Below are 12,069 nucleotides of genomic sequence, written 5' to 3'. Positions count from 1 at the left end.
CAAATAGAAGTATTGTTCTTATGATCTCTGTGACATGATGAAGGTTAGTGGCCGAATTCTTTATCATCGGGTCTCTTTCTCGATTTTTTATTTTTTTATTCTTCTGTGTTCTTTTGACGTTGTGACATAGTCACGAGCACAAGTTTTGCCCCACGCTCACATGGTTAAAATATATATGTATTTTTTTAAGAAGTGATATATTGACATGTATAGTATTAGTAGTTAGGTGATTTTCTTGAATAGATTAAAAATTGACAAATAATTTGAAATTTGTATACATGAAAGATTCTGGGTCAAAACTTTTTCTCGTGACTTCACATCCCACACGTCATGTTGATTTTTGACGGTGCCAGTATATAATACATACAAGAGCAGTAGGCCTAGTTCCGAAGCCGGGGAAGTTCCACGTTGGGAAAGAATTCAATTCCTGATGAAGGCTTTGCGCAATTAGTCGATGTGGTCGGACTTTTTTCCTTCATCATTATTATTTGTATATTTGTTTATTTTTTCAGTTATTTAATTATTTACTTATTTTTTATTTCTTATGTATTTATTTTATTTATTGATTCCGTTATTTTATTTTATATTATTTTTTTCATTATTATAATTTGTATATTTGTTTATTTTTTCAGTTATCTAAATATTTACTTGTTTTTTTATTTCTTATGTATTTATTTTATTTATTGATTCAGTTTTTTTACTCTTGTTTATTTTTTCAGTTATTTAATTATTTTTTATTTCTTATTTCTTATGTATCTATTTTATTTATTGATTCAGTTATTTATTCATTTTATTGTTATTTTTTATTATTATTTGTATTTATTTATTTTAGGTTTTGAACTCTTGCAATAAACGTCACATGACTGTTTAAGGTGACTCTTGTACTCGTTGGCCCAAGTCAGAAAAATCTGAATACTAATCGTTAATCGGATTGAAAAAAAGATACTGAACCTAAAAAAATAATTCCGATTTCTGATCAGTTCGTCTTTAATACTTAAAATGCAAATCAATCATGAAAAAACAAAACTACGATAAACTAAATGTTTCTGAACAGCTCATGAAAATACTTATTAGCAGACTTATGGAAAATAATAATAATACTATTAGTAAAAATGAAAACTATAAAAGTAATGATAAAGGTTATGATAATAATAATAAATGGTAATTGCAATTATGGTAATGACAATAATAATAATGATACATCCTTACAAGGGATGTTACAAAAAAAAAAAACACCCATTCCATTCCCACATACTCCACTCCTATCCCTCCTCCCTCCCCCTTATCTTGGCCCCTCGTGGATGACGGGTCATCCCTGCATCTCGCCCACTGCCCTGGGTCAGAAGCAGTGTCGCAAGACACAGTACATCCACAGCAAGGCCGCTTCATTAAATCGGCGATCTTCCCTCTCCGTCCCCTCATGAGAAATAGAGACGAGAGAAATCCCATCGGGCTGCGTCAATTTAGTTTTCACACATACTCCCTCCGCCCCCCCACCACCCCCACCCACTCCCTTTCATGCATCACAATATCAGCCATACACAACCATTCTCCATTCACCACTATCTTCTGTCTTCTACCGTCCATCCATCTTATACTTGGTCGCCCCCTCATGTTCACTCTTTCCTCCTCTGCCTTCCACACCTCTTTTACTAATCTTTCTTCACTTATTCCATGTGCCCAAGCCATACCAATACTCTCTCATCAACCCTATCTCCCAACTCTCTTTACCATTATCATTATTATGATTACTATTTATTTTAGATAATGATAATTGTTATAGTGATAATGATGATAATAATAATGAAAACATAACGATTGTAATACTAATAGAAATATAATGATGGTAATTGTAATGAAAATATAATGATGGTAATAGTAATAACAATAATAAAATCCTAATAAAAAAATAACAGTAATGATAAAAAAACGACAATAACAGTACTACTACCACAAACGACGACAACAACAATGGCTTCTTCGACCCTGGCTTGTCATACGTGTTGCCAGACGTACGATGCCTGCCTCTTGGTGTGCATCGAGTCCTCACAGGGTTGGTTGGTTTCTTCATTTCTCGCGTTTATTGTCGCACACAAATCAAAGAATTTCCCATGCCGGGAATCGAACCCGGACCTCCTGGGTGAAAGCCAGGTATCCTAGCCACTAGACCACATGGGAGGTAGTATGGTGGAGGTTTTGTTTATCTTAAATTGGAGATTATGACAACATTTATGGTGGGCATGTGGGAGTATACAGTATATAATTATTTTTCTTGGATCGCCGTTGTGCCAGTGAGCTGGGTTGAGCTTTATACGAAAAATGTGTTAACTTTTGTCGTGAGTGTCACGGACGGGAAACCCGCCGCCCCATTATGGCCGACAGCAGTCCCTGACTTTTCCATAGATTAATATATATATATATATATATATATATATATATATATATATGTGTGTGTGTATATATATATACATATATGAGTGAGAGAGAGAGAGAGAGAGTGACTTGTGTCGTATTAAAGTGGGACATTTTCTATGTCACCAATTGAAAGCAGGAACAAATGATTAGTCTCTGGTTGTGAGCTCGTGTAAACTCAGTCGAAGCTGGTAGAGGTCTTTGAGCCAGTCTAGAGATCGTGTGTCAGCCCCACGGGGCTGCACCACCTTATGAGGTTGACGGGTTTTGAAAATGGGTAGCAGGGTGAAATGACTTGAGGCAGTCTACAATTGTATAAATTCACGTATTTAAGTTTATTTACATTTATCTATTATTTCTATGTTAAATGTCAGTATCTTTGAATTTATTTGAATTTATTTACATCTTTTTTGTTTCTGTTAGTGTTTTTTATTATATTAGATTTTATTTTAGTTTATTTAAGTTTACGTTAATTTATTAAAATCAAGATAAAAATGATCAAGAATTTGTAACTGATTGGGCAAGTTTAATTTCCCATTTTGACTGCAAAGCAAAATATTTAATGTTGCCTGGTTTGAAGTAGCAACATTAACACAGGTAAATTGGGCGCGTAAGATCCGTGAATAGTTACTTTGAATAGTAAATTTAATAAAGATAATTATATCTGTATATTGAACACACACACAGACACACACACACACACACACACACACACACACACACACACACACACACACACACACAACGCACATACACACACACACACACGGGTCTCCACGAGCATAGCTCCCTTCCCGTATAATACAACTAGGTAAACACACGCACACACACACACACACGCACAAACACACACACACACACACACACACACACACACACACACACACACACACTAAGCTTTTTCCCACTTATGAGGGAGGTAGCCAAGTCAAAGGCATGTAGCTACTCCCACTATCCCACTCCCACCCATCCCACTCCCACTCATCCCACTCCCACTATCCCACTCCCATCCACCACTCTTTACTCCCTTTCATCTTACCTCCTCATGGTCATCCCTGTATCCCGCCCACTGCCCTGGGTCAGAAGCAATGTAGCAGGACACAGTACATCCTGATTAAGGCCGCTTCACTTAATCGAGGACCCCTCCATCTCCGTCCCCTCAAGCAGAAAACGAGAAGACGGGGAAAAAGTCCTTCGAACTGCGTCAAAATATTCACACATAAGCACCCCACCCCCCTGTACCCCCCCTTCCTTCCTTGCGTAACAGTATCATCTATACAGTGACTCTCCACTCATCCCTGTTTCCTGCCTTCTTCCTTCCTTCTTCCTTCTTCCTTCCTTGCTCAACAGACATTCCCCTCTTTCTCAACGCCCCTTTCACCCCATCCATCCATCTCATCCTCGGTCGTCCCCTCAAATTCATTCCCTCTACCTTCCACACCTCTTGTACTAATCTTTCATCGCTCATTCTTTTCCATGTGTCCAAACCATCCCAATAATCTTTTATCATCCTTATCTGCCTTCTCTTTTTGCACTCCCGCTCTCCTCTTCACCTTGTTTCTCTGGGAATGGATGCAAAGAAGAGATTATATGAAGGAGTGATTGTGCCGAAGGTTTTGCGTGGGGCAGAGACTTGAAATTTAAGGGAGGCAGAGAGGAAATTTTCAAATGTGTTTGAGATCAAATGTGTGAGAAGTATGATATGGGTTAGTAGGTTGGATAGAGTGAAAAATTGAATTAATAAAGAAATAAAAGTAAAAAAGAAAATAATGAAAAAATAATTAACCAACGAGGGGTACTACTTGCCCTTGACGGCCCTGCGAGACGTACGTCAGAGAGAATTATCTCCCCAGTGCCCCTTTCCAAAACCCGTCAACATTCTCACCCCCAATTGGAGGTGCAGTCCCGACGGGCTGACACTCGGTCTTCGGACACAAAGATAAGTTTGTGTTTTCTTCATCCTTTCCCATGATAGCTCGTAGCCGGCGACTGATCCCGATCAAATGAAGACATTCCCACATTAATACAAGACGGGCAATAGTCGAGAGTTACCTCGCACAGGATTGTTGCCAGTTGCTGTGGGGCTGCGGGTCTTCCAGTGAGACTGGAAGCAAGAATTGTATTTGTTGACTAACGAATGCTCTCCAGTTAGGCGATTTGTTTATTAGAATTTGTTACCAATTTGATCGTCAGTTTTGACTCAATACGCCAGACAAGGTGAGCAGCTTGCACCAGAAGACGTCGAATAGCTACGGCCGAAGTCGTCACCTTTGCCCTGTTATGCGCTTTGAGGACTATAGGGGCAGATGACAGTGACTGTCGAGAATTGGACAGGAGTGCGAGATTCGAGCCCAGTTTGACGCCGCAACTGCATCCGGGCCCGGACCGGTCAGTCAACCGCACCCGCACCATGTGAAGAGGAACATAAGAACATAAGAATAAAGGAGACTGCAAGAGACCATAAGGCCTACACTAGGCAGCTCCGTATCCATCACCACCTGTCGTCCCCATCCATAAAGTTGTCTAATCGTTTTTTAAAACAACTGATAGTTTCAGCGCTTACTACATGGTTACTAAGTTTATTCCATTCATCGACCACCCTATTAGTAAACCAATTCTTGCCTATTTCCTTCTTAAATCTAAATTTGTCCAGTTTATACCCATTACTGCGAGTCCTGCCCTGTTGTTTTATTATGATGACCTTGTTTGCATCACCCTTGTTAAGGCCTGTGATCCACTTGAAAACCTCTATCAGATCACCCCGCACTCTGCGTCATTCCAGAGAGTGTAAATTTAGGTGCCTAAACCTCTCTTCGTAAGGTAAAATTTCGAGTCCATTTTGGTCATTCTTCTCTGTACTGATTCTAGTGAATTGATGTCCATTCTGTAGGAAGGAGACCAAAACTGCACCGCATAGTCAAGGATGAGTCTAACTATCGCTAGATAGAGTTTAGAAATTATCCCTTCACTTCCCACAATCAGTCGACTGCTGTGCCCGAGCCCGGACCGCATTTAGATGCGGTGAGAAACCGCATAGTGTGAAAGGCGTTGGATCTAAACTGAACAAATTTAGGTTTAAGAAACAAAATAAGTTAACGATTGGAACAGACTTAACCAGTTAGTGAGCGCGGAAACAATCTGTTGTTTTAAGAGGGGATTAGATAGCTTTATGGATAAGGATGACAAATGTAGGGGACATGGAACTGCTTGGTGTGGGCCTTATGGTCTCTTGCAATCACCTCCATTCTTATGTTCTTAAATACTGGTGCAGGTAGAGTAGATTGGAATAATACTGAGAAACAGAAAAAGAGCGGGTTGGTGTAAAGGAGTACATACATATACCAAAGGCTTTTTCCCCCTACACGGGGGGGTAGCCAAAAAGAAAAAGGCATAGAAACCACTCCCACCCATTCCATTTCCTATATATTCCACTCCCCTCCACCCTCCTCCCTCCTTCTTATCTTGGCACCTCCTGGATGACGGGTCATCCCTGCATCCTGTCCACTGCCCTGGGTCAGAAGCAGTGTCGCAAGACACAGCACATCCACAGCAAGGCCGCTTCATAAATTCAGCGACCCCCCCTCTCCGTCCCCTCATGTAAAGGAGCATGCTTAAATATAAGTTGTTGAGAGGAGGGCAAATGGATAGAAACAACAGGCATGATATTCTTCCGATTTAAATCGGAATTCCGATTTTTTCTTTTCCTGACAATGATCTCGATTTTTTGTCATTAAATCCCGATTGTAATAAACGATCCTGTCATATATATATATATATATATATATATATATATATATATATATATATATATATATATATATATATATATATATATATTGTTATGATCGAATAATTTTTGGTTGATGTGAAGTTTTGGGCGATTCGTATGTGAGCTGTACCTGTGTGTAAGCGGTTTATTTTGTGTTGTTCCGCAAGTGATTCGCTTTGTGTAGCATTGCGTGGTGTGGTGCGCACGTGTACGTATAGCAAGGTGACGACTGGGGTAGATTTTATTTTGACCGAATTATATCGATAGCAACATCAACGGAACAACTTGTATACATGCGTTTGTTTACTAGCGATTCCCCTGAGGGACTCAGCCTCGGCCCGCGGCCCCCTGACCCCCACCGGGGGCTCTGCCCCTGGAACCCCAGCCAATGTAGATTTTTTTTATTTATGTATTTATTTATTTATTTTTATTATTATTATTTTTTTTTACGTGAAATAAGAGGGAAGCAAGCAGAGAAGATCCGAAACAAATGGCGCAAGTGTGTAATGATATTTATTTATTTATATATTTTTATTTATTATTTTTTATTTGTTTATATTTTTATTCATTATTTATCTTTATCTATTATATATATTTTTTATTTATATATATATATATATATATATATATATATATATATATATATATATATATATATTTTTTTTTTTACTCACATGAAATAAAAGAGAAGCAAGCAGAGAAGAGCCGAAACAAATGGCGCAAGTGTGTAATAACCGAGGTTAAAGACTGCCACTGAGCGACCAGTCAGATGTTGAAGGAATGAGATGGAAAGGTCCGCAGGTGTAAGCGAACTACGTGTCACAACAAACCAAAAATCTTTCATTCGGCGCTTGGGTAATAGATGGTAGACCTCATTACCGTACAAAAGGGTTTCCCATGCCGGGAATCGAACCCGGGCCTCCTGGGTGAAAGCCAGGTATCCTAGCCACTAGACCACATGGGAGGTACCAAATGGTACTAAAACAATATTAAAATTGTAAATAAATGCGAGAACTTGGCGAGAGTCAAGGACGCATATCCCACGATACCTTCAAGAGTCCCGCTGCAGCGCTGAGCGTGTGACTGATGATATTTCGCGTCGGTTTTTCAACCTGTAGGGCAACGTTTTCAAACCTTTTCCGAACCTAAGAGCACCCCCTAACTAATATGCTATAACTAATAGGGTAAAGGAAAGTGCATTGGTTCCCAGCACCCCCTATCATCGCTTCCCAGCACTCCCTATCATCGCTTCCCAGCACTCCCTATCATCGCTTCCCAGCACTCCCTATCATCGCTTCCCAGCACTCCCTATCATCGCTTCCCAGCACTCCCTATCATCGCTTCCCAGCACTCCCTATCATCGCTTCCCAGCACTCCCTATCATCGCTTCCCAGCACTCCCTATCATCGCTTCCCAGCACTCCCTATCATCGCTTCCCAGCACTCCCTATCATCGCTTCCATGCAGACCCCCTGTCATCGCTTCCCAGCACTCCCTATCATCGGTTCCCAGCACTCCCTATCATCGCTTCCATGCAGACCCCCTCTCATCGCTTCCCAGCACTCCCTATCATCGCATCTCAGCACTCCCTATCATCGCTTCCCAGCACTCCCTATCATCGCTTCCCAGCACTCCCTATTATCGCTTCACAGCACTTCCTATCATCGCTTCCCAGCACTCCCTATCATCGCTTCCCAGCACTCCCTATCATCGCTTCCCAGCACTCCCTATCATCGCTTCCATGCAGACACCCTCTCATCTCTTCCCAACACCCCATGTTGGGAAACGCGGCTCTAGGGTTTACACGGACTTTCAACTAGAAATAGATTAATCACTTCGGTTTGAATAATTACATGTCAGGTGATTAATGTTGCTTGGAGGTTTACGATTCTGTAATAGGCTGTGCCTGGGTCGTCCTGATTTTGTATGCACGAGCGGAATATGTACATGGTCACATTTTGCGCAGAATCTTGATATTAAAGGTAGCCATCTATTTCTCCAGTGTTGTCTTGGCTGTTTTTTTGGGTGGATAAATCAGATAAGATCAGTGAATCAACCACAGGAAGGTAAATAACAGAGGAAGAGTTGAGAGTTGTAGAACTTCAGCGTGTATTTTTGAATCTGTTTCCCTTATCAGAGACCGAGACGAAGATGGATAAGTAATATAAAGGCTTGTTGAATGGGTTATCACACTGGGACTGATATTCCTCCAACCTCCGATTAATCAGCGGTACCGCCTACCTCCAGTACTTTTTCCGTCGTCAAATCACTTCGGCAAACTATTTTGTTTTCTCAACAAAAATACATAGTATGTCATTTGATATGCTGTAGGAAAATTATTTTCCTCCAGCATATCAGCTGCGGGCTGGAAATCTGCTGCAACAGCTGGAGGAAAAATAGCTCAGTGTGATAAGGCCTAAAGGACAGAGAGGGGACCACACGCGGCCCGAGATCCACCGAAGTCTAACGCCCTGTTCACACTAGCGGTTTGAACAGCGCGGAAACCGCGGCATACTACAGAGTCAAGGAAGACTCCACGGTTGTGAACTCCTCCATCGACCTGCATTGTAATTGAACCGCGGCGGTTGAAACCGCTAGTGTGAACAGGGCATAACAGGATGTGTAGACCAATGACCTTTCCCCCCCATATCTTTTAGGACACGCAGGGTACACGGCGTCGGTGTTCTTCTCTCCTCGACTCCGCCCCAGGAGCATTGTTATCAGTGGCACTGTGTTAATGTTTCTTAGGTTTTTACAAGCTTCTCTGAGTAACAGAATATTTTCCATGAATTTATTTTTATTTATTTAGTTGTTTATTTATTTTTATCCAGTGTGGATGAAGGACTTTGATAATAGATTACTTTGATATTCTTCATCCAGGGAATGAGTTTCCATGGTATATGATGATACACCACTTTCTGACGCGCTGTGGAACACGCCTGACGTACTGTGCTGGATACACCAGTGACGCTGTTTATGGTTTAAACAAAATTATCTTGGTGACTATGGCTGTGCGCTATTAAGTCCCATGTGGTCTAGTGGCTAGGATACCTGGCTTTCACCCAGGAGGCCCGGGTTCGATTCCCGGCATGGGAAAACCTTTAGTTTCACTGATTTAAAATGATGAAATTCTGAAGAGAAAGGGGGGAAATGGGGGCTGGTTTGTGAACCACCGCAAGGCAATGGTCTCGAGAATCAAAATGTGTGTTGGACTACATATTCAAGAGGGATAATGAAGTTAATTAAACACTAATGAAACTAATAGTATGATGTATTGTACATCTTGTACAGTTATACCAGTGGTTCTCAACCCTTTTCCATTCCGCTTCCGTACCATTATGAGTTTTCAACATCTGTGTGCCACCCCGCCAAAAAAAAAGTAAAAATAAATAAACAAATAGATAAGTAAATAGATAAATAAATGAAACGCTAATGAAAAGAAACCCTGTGCTTTATTACAAAGTTGGCATTCATAATTATCTTATACTTGATATATTTTTTGTGAAATACTAAGCTTACATAACGGAACTACGTCACATAGAAACGTATAACATGTAACAGCAGGCCATGGGCCCCATATTGAAAAAAACAACAACGAATTTATTCAAAGATCCTCAGGTCTCGGCGTGGTCGACCCACACACCTGAAGCCTTTTAAGGACTTCGGTGCTTGTGTAAGAGAGTGTTCGTTGAACGCGGTTCGACAGACACGTGTTGAAAGTGATGTGTGAACGTGGTATTTGGTTGTCGAACACGTTGGTTAAACCCCGAATACCCCGTTCACACATCACTTTAAACACGTGTCTGTCAAACCGCGTTCGACGAACCGTTAGACCGTGTAAACACCCTCTAAGAACGTTGTCATAGCAACGCCCAACTCCTCTCGTCCTCGACACTCCTCGCGGATCGCGTTGATCTGTGATTACCAGACGGACAATGTGGCTATTCCAGATGCCGAATGTAGGTCTTATGGTCTCTTTTAGTCTCCTTCATTCTTGTGTTCTTTTGTTCTTAATAGAGTGATTCTTTAGACTTCGAGTATAAAGTTTGGTCGATGAAATTTTAAGCCCAATACTTAAATAGGACGAAGATTGGAAGTGTGTGTGTGTATATATATATATATATATATATATATATATATATATATATATATATATAATATATGTGTGTGTGTGTGTGTGTATGCATATGTAGTATGCACACACCCGTGTAATCCCCTAACCTTGTGTCTCGTCCCTAAATGTTCACCTTCGTTTAAGAATTAAGGTTGTTCACTTATTTCATCTTACAATACGACCATCTGAACACAACAAACAACTACCCTAGCTGCATACTATTCAATTCTACAACAACCTATCACCTACACTACACCGAACATCCATGTGAGGGCGCATCCACACTTAGATCACAGAACTCGCTCTCCACGAACTCAGTGGCGGCGCCGGGGGGGGGGGGGGCTTGGTGGGGCTTTAGCCCCCCCTAAAAAGTGGCCAGCCCCCCCATTGGCCCCCCCAACTGAATTGAGCAAATTGAAAATTTAAAACACTCATTGAAATAATTTTATTAAGTGGAATTTTTAATTGCCAGGGCTAAAGATTTGTCAGCCATCAGTGCTAGCCCAACCATTAACCCCCTCCCCTTCAGAAATGAGGATAATATATGTGTATTATCATATTACTATTAGCCCCCCCCAAAATTTGCTCAGCGCCCCCCCCCCCTTAGCCTCCCCAACTAAAAATTCCTGGCGCCGCCGCTGCACGAACTACCACCAGACTCTACTCTCTGGCCCCAGAATCACCCCCGACCATTGAGCAAGAGAAGCAAGAACCATGCTATAATTCGCTCAGGTCACCATCCAGCACTGGCCCTGTTCACACGAGCGGTTTGAACCGCTGCGGATCAAATACACCGTAAGTCAGCGGAGACGTTCACACACCATCGCGCATTTTTTCCTTGACTATACGGTACCGCCGCAGTTTCCGCACGGTTCAGACTGCTAGTGTGAACAGGGCGTAAGACCCAGAATAGAATTGGCCCGGGTGCGTAGGCAAATTACCCCAGATATATCCATCACACAGAAGACACAGAACACCTTATCTTACACTGCCCCCACCTTTGCCATACCTAGACAACAATAGAATGTTCCATCCTTAAGTGGCTTGTGTGTCATTTGGGTGGCTGTTGCCGGTTGCCTGGAGGCCGTGGGTCTCCCGCAATAGAGATCAGGGGACGGTGGATTGAGTTGAGGATGTTCTTGTCACCTTTAGTATAGAGGCTCCACAGGGGCTATCCATACAAATGTCGCATGGCGTTAGTTAAAACGTTCGAATGTGTTTCGTCCGGGCGGTGGTATGTCCGGATACCGGTATTTTTTATTTATTTTATTTATTTATGTATTTTATTTTTTATACATATTTTTAGCCTTTGTCCGCTCTCAGAATAATATACCGCGGAATATTTGTGCCTCGTATCAGATAGTTTTTCAAGTTAGTATTCTTTTTGTCCTAATCATCTGTGATGGATCACCATACTCCTCCGTCTTGTTCTTGGTCTTCTCGTTGTTTCGTTGTTTTCATTTCGTACCCGGAAACTTTGAGAACTATTGACAATTTCTTTGTTAACTGCATATTCAGTATGTCCCTATGCATTGTGTTCATTTACATACGACCATAGTAAGTGTTAAGCCACACCCCAGGTTCTGTGGAAAAGTCGATGTTGGTGCACCAAGTAACGGTTACACGACTTGCACCAGACAAGACCTGTCCCAATGATTTCCCAGTTCTAAGGCCCTCTTCACACTAGCGGTTTGAACCGCGGCTGTTTAATTACAGTGTAAGAAAATGGAGGCGTTCACGCACAACCCCGCAGTTTTTCTTTAATTATGAGGGAC

At 41.4% G+C, this 12,069-nt stretch overlaps 1 protein-coding gene and 3 non-coding genes across 4 annotated transcripts in view; 2 read left to right on the top strand and 2 right to left on the bottom strand.

Moving 5' to 3' along the window:
• LOC143024572 (dynein axonemal heavy chain 7-like) overlaps positions 1-12,069 on the top strand; it is a 377,264-nt gene that overhangs the window by 289,595 nt on the left and 75,600 nt on the right. The window lies entirely within an intron of this gene.
• Positions 2,107-2,178, bottom strand: TRNAE-UUC (transfer RNA glutamic acid (anticodon UUC)). Its single transcript has one exon. It is a non-coding gene; the product is annotated as a tRNA-Glu (tRNA).
• On the bottom strand, positions 7,074-7,145 carry TRNAE-UUC (transfer RNA glutamic acid (anticodon UUC)). Its single transcript has one exon. It is a non-coding gene; the product is annotated as a tRNA-Glu (tRNA).
• TRNAE-UUC (transfer RNA glutamic acid (anticodon UUC)) lies at positions 9,205-9,276 on the top strand. Its single transcript has one exon. It is a non-coding gene; the product is annotated as a tRNA-Glu (tRNA).

The sequence above is a fragment of the Oratosquilla oratoria genome, chromosome 4 (genome assembly GCF_046742065.1).
Source record: "Oratosquilla oratoria isolate Oo_2021 chromosome 4, ASM4674206v1, whole genome shotgun sequence".
Taxonomy (NCBI): domain Eukaryota; kingdom Metazoa; phylum Arthropoda; class Malacostraca; order Stomatopoda; family Squillidae; genus Oratosquilla; species Oratosquilla oratoria.
The sequence above is the reverse complement of the archived record's forward strand: the minus strand, read 5'-3'. Positions and strand labels throughout refer to the sequence as shown.